The sequence below is a fragment of the Poromitra crassiceps genome (assembly GCF_964638095.1).
Source record: "Poromitra crassiceps genome assembly, chromosome: 9".
Taxonomy (NCBI): domain Eukaryota; kingdom Metazoa; phylum Chordata; class Actinopteri; order Beryciformes; family Melamphaidae; genus Poromitra; species Poromitra crassiceps.
The window spans coordinates 768,155-781,120 of NC_139630.1; positions in this window are offsets into that span (position 1 = coordinate 768,155).

The following is a 12,966-nucleotide window of genomic DNA, read 5'->3' on the forward strand; positions in this document are numbered from 1 at the left end:
ACGGGATTGATGCAATACTACAACCAGTCCTGGAAGAACTGAAATCTCTGGAAATCAATGGTATTTTCTTGTACACGCCAAATTTCAAGGGTGAAGTCCGATTCTTGCGCAAGTATGTGGAGACAATCTTGGATTGAATGCAATTCTTGGTTTCACAGAGAGCTTTAATGCCAGCTACTTTTGTCGACAGTGCAAGGCTCACAAGAATGTAATGCGTCTCCAGACAACTAAAGATGAAAGTCTTCTGCGGAACAGATGTAACTACCAAGCTGATATCCGTACTGGCAATCCTTCTGAGACAGGTCTAAAAAGAGAGAGTGCGTTGAATAGCCTCTCATATTTCAGCGTTGTTGACAACGTTATCCCTGACATTATGCATGATATTCTTGAGGGTGGGACCATATGAAGTTCAACTCGTTCTGAATTCTCTCATTGAAGATAAGCACCTAACTTTGGATGAGCTTAACTACCGAATCACAAGCTTTGATTATGGCTTTTGTGATCGACGGAATAAACCTTCCCTCGTTAGCAGACACGAGGTACGCAACTGTGAAGGATCCATGCGCCAGTCTGCTTCTCAAATGTGGTGCCTTTTGAGGTTACTGCCCTTACTGGTTGGTGATTTGATTCCCATTGGGAATAAACACTGGGATCTCCTGCTTCTCTTGCTTCATTGTATGGAGTTCATTTTCTCGCCATCTCTCACTCATGGAGGTACAGTGTACTTGGCCAAGATAATTGAACAACATCACAGTCTTTTTCTTGAACTGTACCCACACTTGCATCTTCGACCAAAGCATCACTTCATGCTTCACTACGCAAGCTCGATAAGAAAACTTGGGCCCCTAATCCAGTACTGGGCAATGCGGTTTGAAGCAAAGCATGGCTTTTTCAAACGCATTAGCCACAACACTTGCAATTTCAAAAACATATGTAAGACCATGGCATTTCGCCACCAGATGACGCAGTGCTACACCTTCCTCACTGGTTCTGTGTTTCAGCACAATACAGAAGTTGGCCCAGGTCACGGTTCGCTCCTTGCTACCATAGAGCATTATGAAGACATTCATCATCATGGCTTGGAGGACATTCCACCTTTCACTGAAGTTTATGTCGCAGCTTGGGTTAAGTTTAGGGGCGTTGAATTCAGACCTGGTATGACAGTCTTTTTATCATATAGTCCAGATGGTGAGCCACAGTTTGGCCTGGTGACATGCGTGTTGGTTCTGGATTCTGTCATTAAACTTGTTGTTCGGATGTGGGACACATTGAGCTTTGAGAGGCATTTATTTGCCTATTGTGTAACCCACACCACAGTTATGGCAGCAGTTGATGCAACTTCTCTCCTTGATCATCATCCTTTACATGCAGTAAAGTCATTCAGATCAGATGACGACAATCTTTACATTGCACTTCGCTGCAGACTGTTTTAAAATCGCTTACCTGCTTTGATAACTCAAAGGTCCACAGCCTCTTGAGCCACAGAACCAGACCTTGCAGACAGCTCCACAGCCTCTTAAGCCTCACAGACAGCTCCACAGCCTCTGAGCCAGACACATCCACAGCCTCTTAAGCCTCACAGACACCTCCACAGCCTCTTAAGCCTCACAGACACCTCCACAGCCTCGTAAGCCTCACAGACAGCTGCACAGCCTCTTAAGCCTCACAGACAGCTCCACAGCCTCTGAGCCAGACACCTCCACAGCCTCTTAAGCCTCACAGACACCTCCACAGCCTCTTAAGCCTCACAGACACCTCCACAGCCTCGTAAGCCTCACAGACAGCTCCACAGCCTCTTAAGCCTCACAGACAGCTCCACAGCCTCTTAAGCCTCACAGACACCTCCACAGCCTCTTAAGCCTCACAGACACCTCCACAGCCTCGTAAGCCTCACAGACACCTTCACAGCCTCTTAAGCCTCACAGACAGCTCCACAGCCTCTGAGCCAGACACCTCCACAGCCTCTGAGCCAGACACATCCACAGCCTCTTAAGCCTCACAGACAGCTCCACAGCCTCTGAGCCAGACACCTCCACAGCCTCTTAAGCCTCATAGGCAGCTCCACAGCCTCTGAGCCAGACACCTCCACAGCCTCTTAAGCCTCACAGACAGCTCCACAGCCTCTGAGCCAGACACCTCCACAGCATCCTAAGCCTCACAGACAGCTCCACAGCCTCTGAGCCTCTGAGCCACAGCACCAGACCTCACAGACTGATCCACAGCCTCTGAGCCTCTGATACTTTATTGAGCTTCTATTGTATGTTTTCATTGCAGTTAATATGCATATTACTCTTGCCATTGATTGTTCTTTAGAAACAATGCATTTCCAAAAGCATATCTAAAGTGTAGTGGAGGGAAGTCATTTGTAAGCCAAACAAGCCAAGTTGTAGTATGGATTGAGTAGTCCAAGTTCACTATCCTTGCTGCAAACACCTTACACCACAGAAAACATTGATTTTTGACCTCAAGGTAAGAGCAGCTTTTGTGGGGGTTAATAGTGATTGAGAGTTGAATTGTGTACTCATATACTCATAATGTTCAACAGATTGCAAGTCAAAGTGAAGCCCCATCCACCAGCGCAAACAATGGCCTACTCATCAACCCAAACTCCACAGCAGGGGCCGCGTTGGAAAATCCATCAATAATACGACTTGAACCTGGCCTGCAGATTATTCCAGTATTTGTGAGTTTCTTTATTCTCAATTTGGTTATACCAATGTGGTTTATTATTATTTGAAAATACTTGTGGACCTACAACATATTTAACATATTGACTGGTTTCTTTCCTCCCACCTTTCACACTGTTACATGTGTTTCTTTATCTATCTCTATACCTCGCTTTCTTATTTCACAGGAACTCCGTAGGCTTCTCACAGCCTCTCATCAGGGCCGAATTATTGTGGAGAGCCTGGACAAGACAAAAGCAATTACCGTAAAGAGAGGAGTGCCATGGTTCGGATGCTGGTGTCCCACTTAATTGAGAGATATGGCGAGACGTGAGTAGAAACATTAAACATTTTAGTGGAAAAAAATTCATACTTGATGGGCTCTATCTTCCCCCTGGCCTTAAATTTGCGTTTATGCCTTGGCCTAGCGCTATTTAGTGGGCGTGGTCAGGCGCATTCCCTAATTTCTCCTCGGCGCTAAACCCAGAATGTGCGACGCTAACCATTTAACCACGTCTTTTAAGCGTATAATTATTCACTACGGTGGCCATTGGTGATATGCAGTAAACCAGTCACATTGTTCCCTTTCAAGCCCCCCGCGACCAAAGTGCTCTGAGCTCCCCCCCTCCCTCTCTGCCAACTTTCATCCCCGTCTATCTCCATTATATGCTCCTCAAACAAATCTCAAGGCAGTTTAAATACAGCAAAACATTTTCCGCAAGAAACTTCGCTGTTGCATACTCCTGTACTTGTTTAATTGTTGTTATTGAGTATATTTCTGCAATAACTGCACTTTATGGCTGTTTAAACTCGATGAACCTTGATGTTAGTCATCGAGGCGGACAGGCACGGAGGCAGCCATCATTGTTTTGCTAGCGGCGTTCACGATGTCAACTACGAGGCGGGTCGCTGATTGGCACGTACGCTTTGCAGTTTCTGCAAATACCCTCCCAGGGCTTGAGGCCAGACGGTTTGGTAGAACGAAATTAAATGTGAGTTCACGTGACCGGCTGGTTTACCAGGCTAGAAAAAATATGCAGTACATTTAAAATGATTTAGAAATTCAGGTGCATGTGCTGCCATCAAACTTTGCACCATGGTCTACTCTCTATTTACTTTCATATGTACATGTACTCTCATAGACCATCTTCAGAGACCAAAGGGGGCATGGCAGCGGCGTTGGTGCAAGAATTTCCATGCCTGAAGGACCAAATTGGCAGTGGCTATGTAAGTAAATTCAGAAGATTGCAGCACTTTTCTATATAATTGATATGCCTGGAATGTCAATTTTGTATTACTGAATATTATTTTAATACTTCTAAGGATGCATGGTTTACACCTAGCCGGCAAGGGCGGCCTGCCACAGGTTTCCTTGAAGAAAGATTGCGTAATATCAGGAAAAAGCTGAGGAAGCTGAGAGGAGAAAATCGTCAAGCACAAGTGGCAGCCCCTAGAGTCCTACCTGGTAATCCACTGTACATATCTACAGATTATTGCAGACTCTTAATAAATACTAAAGGATAACATCTGATGAGATGCATCTTTTATAAACACCACTGGATTTCATTCCTGTCCAGACAGATTATGGACACAAAGCATGTTTGTTTGTTTTTCTCCCTCTCCCCTTAACAGAATCCACAGTTACTTCTGAGACGGCTGAAGAAATGGCGAACTGGATGAAGAACCACAAGTATCCGGTGACGCAAGTAGAAGCTTCCATGAAGGAGACTGTTGTGTACAGGGCACAGTGGATCAGAAGTGGTTCCATCAGCATTCCAGAAGTCATTCGGGAGTTCCCAAGGCTCGTAGATACTCCAGGCATGGTATGAATCAGAAATCAATATATATTCACATTCCAACTTGTCTCATCATTGGGAAAATCAAACACTTAAAACGTGGCATCTAAATACTAATGCAGAATTAAGTTTTCTGAGCTTGTAAGCACTTTTATCCATATACTCGCGTGTCCTCGCCTGCACTATTGGCATGCGCAGCACACAATTGCCTGCTCTATTGGCATGCATAGTGCACAATTGTGACACAATGCTTATGACATCATCAGTGCGTATGACATCAGTGATGTCATAAGAGTATGGTCAATAATGATGTCACTGATGTCATAGACATTGAGACATCATCAGTGATGTCATAAGCATTGTGACATCATCAGTGGGACAAAAATGTAAACTGATGGCAGACGGATATTGCCCATTTGCTCACTTATAATGGAATACATCAGTGATGTCATAGGCATTGTGACATCATCAGTGGGACAAAAAGATTTACGGACGACAGACAGATATTGCCCACTTGCTCACTGTTGATATATAAAAGCATAGTGTAGGTAATTCTGTTTTGAATTTGTTTTAATCAATTAATTTTACATAGTACTTTTTAAGTTACATTCTATGAATGAATGGTGCCTTTAAATAAACTTTAGAATAAGCATGAAACTACATCTGCCCTTTTTTATGTTTCAAAATTATTAGATTGCTCAAGACTTTGCCCACCTCCATGCTGAGCCTGCAGAAAAGCTTCTCGACACTTGGGTTCCCTTTGGAGAGAAAGTGCTTCAAGTTGCCAGACGTGAGGGAAAGCTTCGGATTGAAACGGATGAAATGTCACCAGGTGATTTTAAATCTTATGATATAATGCTGCACATTTGTATTTAAGAAATATGGTTTTCTGATTATGCTAACATACAGCTATTTGACTAATGCATATTTTAAATCAATTTAGATGGAAAAGGCGACTTGGCATTAAAGCTGCTGCCACTCCTGCTTCCACCATCGTCATACAGGGTTGGACAGAAGTTCTTCAAGCCAAGTGTCGAGGAGGCCAAGAGATTCTTCATTGATGTGCAGCCTGTGAGTATTGCCGTACTATATCGTCCCTATACGATTTTCATCCCTACAAGATTTTTACTCCAAACTTTGACTGAGTGCGGTGCCCTTTTTTCGTGCAATTCGGCATAGCGCCACCTACTGGCAACACAAAAAGCACCTTACCTTGAGAACCATTTGTCCGATCGACTTCAAACTTGGCAGGTGCATTGTTGGGTTAACTTTGTGCAATTCAACCAAAAAGATCACAGCTTTCACATATCTCCAGGACTGTCCGTCCAATCGACTTCTGTATGTCTGTCCTTTGCGTATCTCGAGAACCGGCGTTTGTCGGATCGACTTCAAACTTGGGGAGTGCGCTTCGGGGGACCTGACCGTGCAGTGTGTGTGTGTGGGGGGGGGGGGGGGGGGGGGTTCTCCGGGGTGGTGAACAGTGTTGGGGGTAACTAATTACAAAAGTTAACATATTACATGTAATATATTACTTTTAGCGGTAACTCAGTAATATAACTTATTACTTATAGGATTTCAGTAATATTATACCAGTTACTTTGTCAAGTAACTCAAGTTACAAATTGAGTTACATTTAGCACATATTTTAAAAAAGATACAATAATTTCCTAATCAAACTGTGCTCCATCTGGGCCCTTCTTGAACTAACTTCTTTCTCTCTTAACACATTGACTGCCAGCCGTTTTTTTTTTTTGCTGTAGGTAGCTTCTGCCAGGCCGTTTTTTGAGGATTCTGGCTCATTTTAAAAGAGCCGAGGATTATTTTCTGCTTGGAGTTTGTGAACACAAAGTTCAGAAAAGTACTAATAGAATGTGTGCTTTCTCTGTCTAAAAGAGTTAGTTTGTAGAGTTAGTAGTTATGTAGATATTAGCCGTTGAGTACAGCATGGTTTCAGCTGTCTGAGAGTGAAAGCTGAGATAATCGCAGTTTTGTGAAATTCAATCAAACAGGCAGAACAGTCACTTTAACCATTTATTTTTGGCATCAGTGAGAGATCAGACATCCAAACAATATAGTTCCGAACGCCCTCTCCTTCAACTCCTCCCTCCGTGGGCGTGTCTAGTGGCTTTCAGCCTGCGTTTGTCACAAGCGAGTGGTCTGCTGCTGCTGCTGCTGCAGCGAGTTCGAGCAGCCTCCCTCCCTGGCAGTGAGTTTGAGCAGCCTCCCTCCCTGGCAGCGAGTGTGGATAGGTCTCACTCGTCTCTTGGGTTTGAGAGCCCCGATGAAGCCCCGTGCGACTCTAGGCTTATGCAAATTTGCAATCCCCCGTGTGCTGCTGCTGGCGCGGCCCGAGAGCGGCGAGTCTGGTGACTGATGACTGTAAAATCGGCAAGCCATTTCCTTGAGAATGGAGGAAGCAGCCGCGGGAGGCGGCTGCTTTTGGTTGACTTTCTCTCTGTCGGGAGGGCACCGTCGCCACCTAGCTGGTCGGTAAAATAGATTATACACATTCAATACTTCCAATATCTCCATAGGAGACGCGGGGGGCATTGATCCACGTAGCACCGTCAAAAAAAAAAAAACTATTTTTTTGACGTATTAATACGTCAATGGCAGTGAACCGCTGGATTTTTTTTGACGTATATATACGTCAGTGGCAGTCAACGTGTTAAAAAAAAAAAAAAAAAAAAAAACTAACCTGAACTAAACTTGTACCACTGTTCCATCAGAAGTTGTAGTTGTAAGTCGCTTTGGATAAAAGCGTCTGCCAAATGACGTAATGCGTTTTTCTGCAAATAACCACTATAGATGACAATAACAAAGGAAAATAATAACATTTAGAATTTTGGATGGTTTACACTGACTTCAAGGCGTTTGAAATAATTTTTTGGGATGGTTCCGGGGACGGCGATGTCATTCTGCTGCTGCTGTTGTTTTGGTAAAAGTAATGCAAAAGTAGTGTATTAAGTAATGAGTTACTCTACACAGACAGTAATATTGTAAAGTAACTAATTACTTTCAAATGAAAGTAACTAATAATATGTAGTATATTACATTTTGAAAGTAACTTGCCCAACACTGGTGGTGAATGAGGGGAACGGGCTCTGCACTAGTACTTATCTAATGCTTAATACTGTACAGTTGTCCAAAATGTTACCATGATTTGTTGTGAATGAACTTTTACTTGGTCGTTGTGTTCAAAAAGAAAAATAGGCCTAGGCCATCTGCCTGGGGGATGCTATTTTTTGCTAATGCAATGAATGAAATTAAAATCCAATTTCATCCATCTTATCATTACCAGGTTGGGACAAACATGGTTCAACACCTCGAGCTTGCTAAAGCCACAAAGCCAACACCTTACGTCTTGTGCCTCGTGACGATACAACCTGCTCCCAGGCGTTCACGGTAATAGCAGGCGAGGCCCTTGAAAACAGCTCATTGCTTGGAGCTGTTGATGTATGCTTCAAAGCATTTTATGTATTTGATATCCACTACCCCAAGCAGTGCAGTCCTTCTTGGGAATTCTTGCAGCATGCGATTTACCAGATGGAGGGCACGGGCAGAGAAGCCCCAGCTGTCCGGTTCCTTAGAACCACCATTCAGTCTGCTGGACTCTAAATGTGTAGCTGTAGTTTTGTCTGTTCAGCCGCAGTTTTGGTTTTGTTTAATGTGTGAGAGCAGGATGGATTTAAGTCTAAAGTTGTATTAAATGTGCTGCCATTTTAAATAGACTTAACATCGACCGATTGTGTCTGTTCCGATGCAGTGTTTGTTTTTGGTGTGCTCAAGTCAAATGTTTTCATTTTGCCTTTTTAAATGCAATTTTGTCTGTTAAAATCCATTTCTAAGAGATTTGCACTTTTACATTTCTGAAAAAGACAGTTTGCACTTTTACATTTCTGAAAGGGCAGTTATATGTTTTTATATGTTAATCGTTATGAGCATGTACTTTGCAGATTTATTGTATGACACATAACATATTTTTTCTATTGGTGTATTATTTTAAAGATGTTGCTTTTTCCCTGTGAGGCTGCCCCGTTGGCTAATTGAATGTATGCCCATTTCACTGTTGGTAAGTCCTTGACAGTCTTTATATGACACCACCTTTATCTGACATTGACTCTGATGATGTATTGTACATTGAAATGTTACTCTCTCTATGTACTTAACATACTTATTGTATGACACGTCTGTTCAGACAACTTTTTGAAAAATATTTGCACTTTTATAGTCATAGATTCTGTCTGTTCTGAGAGATTTGTTTTTGGAGCAAGATGATTGTTTTTGTTTTAATGTTGCATTTTGCTTCTTAAAAAATTGTCAACAGACATACTTTGTCACAACTGATGTTAGTCAGGGTTTACATTTCAATAAATACAATGTGACAATTAGAAATCTCCTCATTTTTATGCTTGAAATGCTTTTATGCTTGAAAGGTTGAAATAGACCCTTTTCACGCTGTCCATTTTGTTCGAAAAGGCAGGGTAAATGGGTGCAAGCAAAACAGTAATGAGGGTTTCCAACTTCCAATCATGGAAATTGGAAACTCCCAGTGTTTTGCTTGCACCTGTGTTTACCCTGCCTTTTCAACACAAAATGGACCCCATGAAAAAGGTTTATTGGTGATCAGAACAGAACACATTTTGGGTTGTTTTAACCCAACAGGCCTGGGTTCTGAAGCAACTCAACCTGTTGGGTTGAAATTGGTGATCAGAACACATTTTGGGTTGTTTTAACCCAACAGGCCTGGGTTCTGAAGCAACTCAACCTGGTGGGTTGAAATTGGTGATCAGAACACATTTTGGGTTGTTTTAACCCAACAGGCCTGGGTTCTGAAGCAACTCAACCTGTTGGGTTGAAATTGGTGATCAGAACACATTTTGGGTTGTTTTAACCCAACAGGCCTGGGTTCTGAAGCAACTCAACCTGGTGGGTTGAAATTGGTGATCAGAACACATTTTGGGTTGTTTTAACCCAACAGGCCTGAGTTCTGAAGCAACTCAACATGTTGGGTTAAATTTGGTGATCAGAACACATTTTGGGTTGTTTTAACCCAACAGGCCTGGGTTCTGAAGCAACTCAACCTGTTGGGTTGAAATTGGTGATCAGAACACATTTTGGGTTGTTTTAACCCAACAGAACTGGGGTAATAAATCAACCCAACCTGATGGGTTAATATAGGGTTGACAGCACACATGTTGGGTTATTCCGACCCAGTAGGGTTGGGTTATATCATCAGCCCACAGGTTGGGTTGATCATATAACAACCCAACATGTGTTAGGTCCACTATGTACCCAGCGATGTGGTTACAGTTGGGTTGATTTCAAACCAGTATTTCTTAGTGTGTATGGATCGGGGAGAAGGGCAGAGACGTCTATAACACATGGACTCTTACTCCAGACGAGAGGAAGCTGCTGGCGACGTACTACAATAATTTCGAGGCGTATGTAACCCCCAAAGCAAACCCCATTTTTGCACGCTACAAGTTTCATGAAAAGAAACAAGGAGATGGCGAAAGTTTCGACCATTTTGTGACTGAGCTAAAGTTGCTAGTGAAGGATTGCAACTACCCGAACAGTGAAGAGATGATTAGAGACAGAATCGTCTTTGCTATAAATTCACCACGTGTGCGTGAAAAGCTGCTTTGTCACGGTCCAGACCTCACGTTAGAGAAAGCGATCGATATTGCACGTTCACACGAGCTATCTCAGCAGCAGTTAAAGACAATGCTTCCCCACAGTGCTAACCCAGCAGGTCAGTCTGTTCATGCAGTTAGCAGCAAACAACCGTTCAGACCAGACAAGGCACGCCGTGGACGTAAAGTGACGAGCGGGCCTGATGGCAACAGTGCCATGCGCAACAAAGGATGTGGTGCGTGTGGGAGAGAGCACAGTCGCACAGAGGAGTGTCCAGCAAAGGGACGCCAGTGCAATAAATGTAAGAAATTCAACCACTTTGCTAAAGTGTGTAGGTCACAAACGCAGCAGACAGATTATAATCCCAGAAGAGTGCATGGCGTTTCGGACAGCGCTGAGCAGCCACCAGATGCACTGTTCATAGACACTATCATACAAGAAAATGAGAATACAGATAGAGAACAGGCATTTGTAGAGGTGGAAATAGGAACAAAGTAAAATAGATACAGGTGCCCAGACTAGCATCATACCTGCTAACACATTCCACAAGTTATTTGGGAGTGTAGTGCTAGGGCCACCAGCCAGCAGACTCTCAGCATATGGTGGGCAGAGGCTAGAAGTAAAAGGGTCTTGCAAGCTAACATGCAGACACAGAGAGAAAACAGTCATGCAAGGTTTTGATATAGTCTACACAGCAGCTCCCCCAGTTTTGGGCATGCGAGCATGTCTGGATTTAAATCTAGTCAAACTAATACATTTAGTAGACGCACAGCCGCCAACACATACGAGCATCCTCCAGGAGTTTGATTGATTGATTGATTGATAACTTTATTGAAACAATAATAGCAGGTAAGTACAAGACAAACACAACATCAACATATTGCTCAAAAGGAATAAAACACAATAAAGCCCGAGGGCTTGTTTCCATTGTGGTCCTTGTGTGTGGGACAAGACGAGTGAATCTGTATGCAGGTATGAGCGCGTGTGTGCGCAGGACAAGAACATACACAAACAGATGATAACATTTACCACTCAAATCAAAATTCTAAAACCTTAAGTGAATGGTTAATTAGATACCTAGTAAAAATGCGTCAATCAATAAATAATAAGATAGAGACCAGCTCATATACTAAAAACAGGAACCTACCTAGGGATTTAAAAACCCCGCCTATTCAGGGGACATTAGAAAAGGAAAAATAAAAGGTTTTAAGAAAGGGAAAATAAAAAGGAAAATAAAAGGTTTATGACCACATTTGGGAGCCAACCAGCCATTTTTTCAAGGCAAGCTTAAAAGAGAACCTGGAGTTAAGTGTCTTAATACTCTCAGGGAGTTTGTTCCATAAAATAGCTGCTGAGTAGGAAAAGGTGCATTTACCCTTTAGGGTTTTAAATTTGGGGGGAACAATGTTGGAGGTGCTTCCTCTTGTGGAGTAGCCATGTACCTCACTGACTTTACAAAAGTAGTCAGTGAGGTAACGAGGAGCCTCCCGTTTAAAAATCCTAAAAACCATGCACAATTTAATTTGGGAAACCCTCTCCTCCACTCTGAGCCACCTGAGGCTATGGAAGTGGGAGGGGAGGAGATGGACTCTGGGATGAAGCTTCAGAATAACCCGAATTAATTTATTCTGGGAGGTCTGAAGCCTGTTTTTGAGTTTGGTGGTGATTCCCGTGAACCAAGAGGAGCAAGCATAGTCAAAGTGACATTGAATCAGAGCATTTGCCAAGGTTTCAAGGGCGCTCTTGTCAATGAAAGAAGAAATTCTGGCTAGGAATTTGGTTCTTTGACTAACTTTGGAAATCACTTTTGAGGCCATGCTTTCTCCTGAAAGTTTGTTATCTGAAATGCAGCCAAGGTATGTAATCTCCTCCTTGGTGTTAACAACTACGTCACCAACCATGATTTTAAACTCGGGGGACTTTTTTAAATTAAAATTTGACCCAAATAAAATGGCCTCCGTTTTCCCCAGATGAAGTGATAATTTGTTATCCGAGAGCCACTCACTAACACTGTGAAGCTCACTGCTCAATTTCCTTTCGATCTCCCCCTTGTCCTTGTGCGAGAACAAGAGGGCGGAGTCGTCCGCGAAAAGGAACAGGTTGCAATCACAGGCCGATTGCATATCGTTAATATAAATTAAAAAGAATAAAGGCCCTAAAATACTTCCCTGGGGGACCCCACACGTCAGGGGGAGGGGACATGACATCGTTCCATTTACGTCCACCACCTGCTCCCTACCCTCCAGGTAGGACCTAACCCAGTTGAGGGAAGTGCTGTTGAAGCCCAGAGCCCCGAGCTTACACAGAAGAACATCATGGTTAACGGTGTCAAATGCCTTTTGTAGGTCCAGCATGACCATACCACAGTATTTGCCAGCGTCAACTTCCTTTCTGATGTGATCGGTTAGAAAGAGCAAACAGGTGTCAGTTGAATGAGATTTTCTGAAACCTGACTGAAATTTAAACAGGAGCTCCCGAGATGCAAGATAACTGTCTATTTGTTCAAAAATGACTCTTTCCATTAACTTGGAGATGGAGGAGAGGATTGAGACTGGGCGATAGTTTCCTGGTTCAAGTTTACTTCCTTTTTTATGAAGGGGGATTACCCTGGCTTGTTTGAAATCATGGAGGACATGACCTTCTTTAATAGACAGATTGATTATATGAGTAATATATGGTGAAATCAAATCAGCTGCATCTCGGATGAACCTGCTTGGGATGTTGTCAATACCTGTAGCTTTAGACGGCTTGAGGGCCCTGAGCTTCAACAGCACCACCTCCTCTGACACCTCCTGAAACTGGAAGTCGTCCGGCCGAACTCCTAAGTTTGAGTAAAAACTCTCAATGTGGTCTTTACCATACCGTCC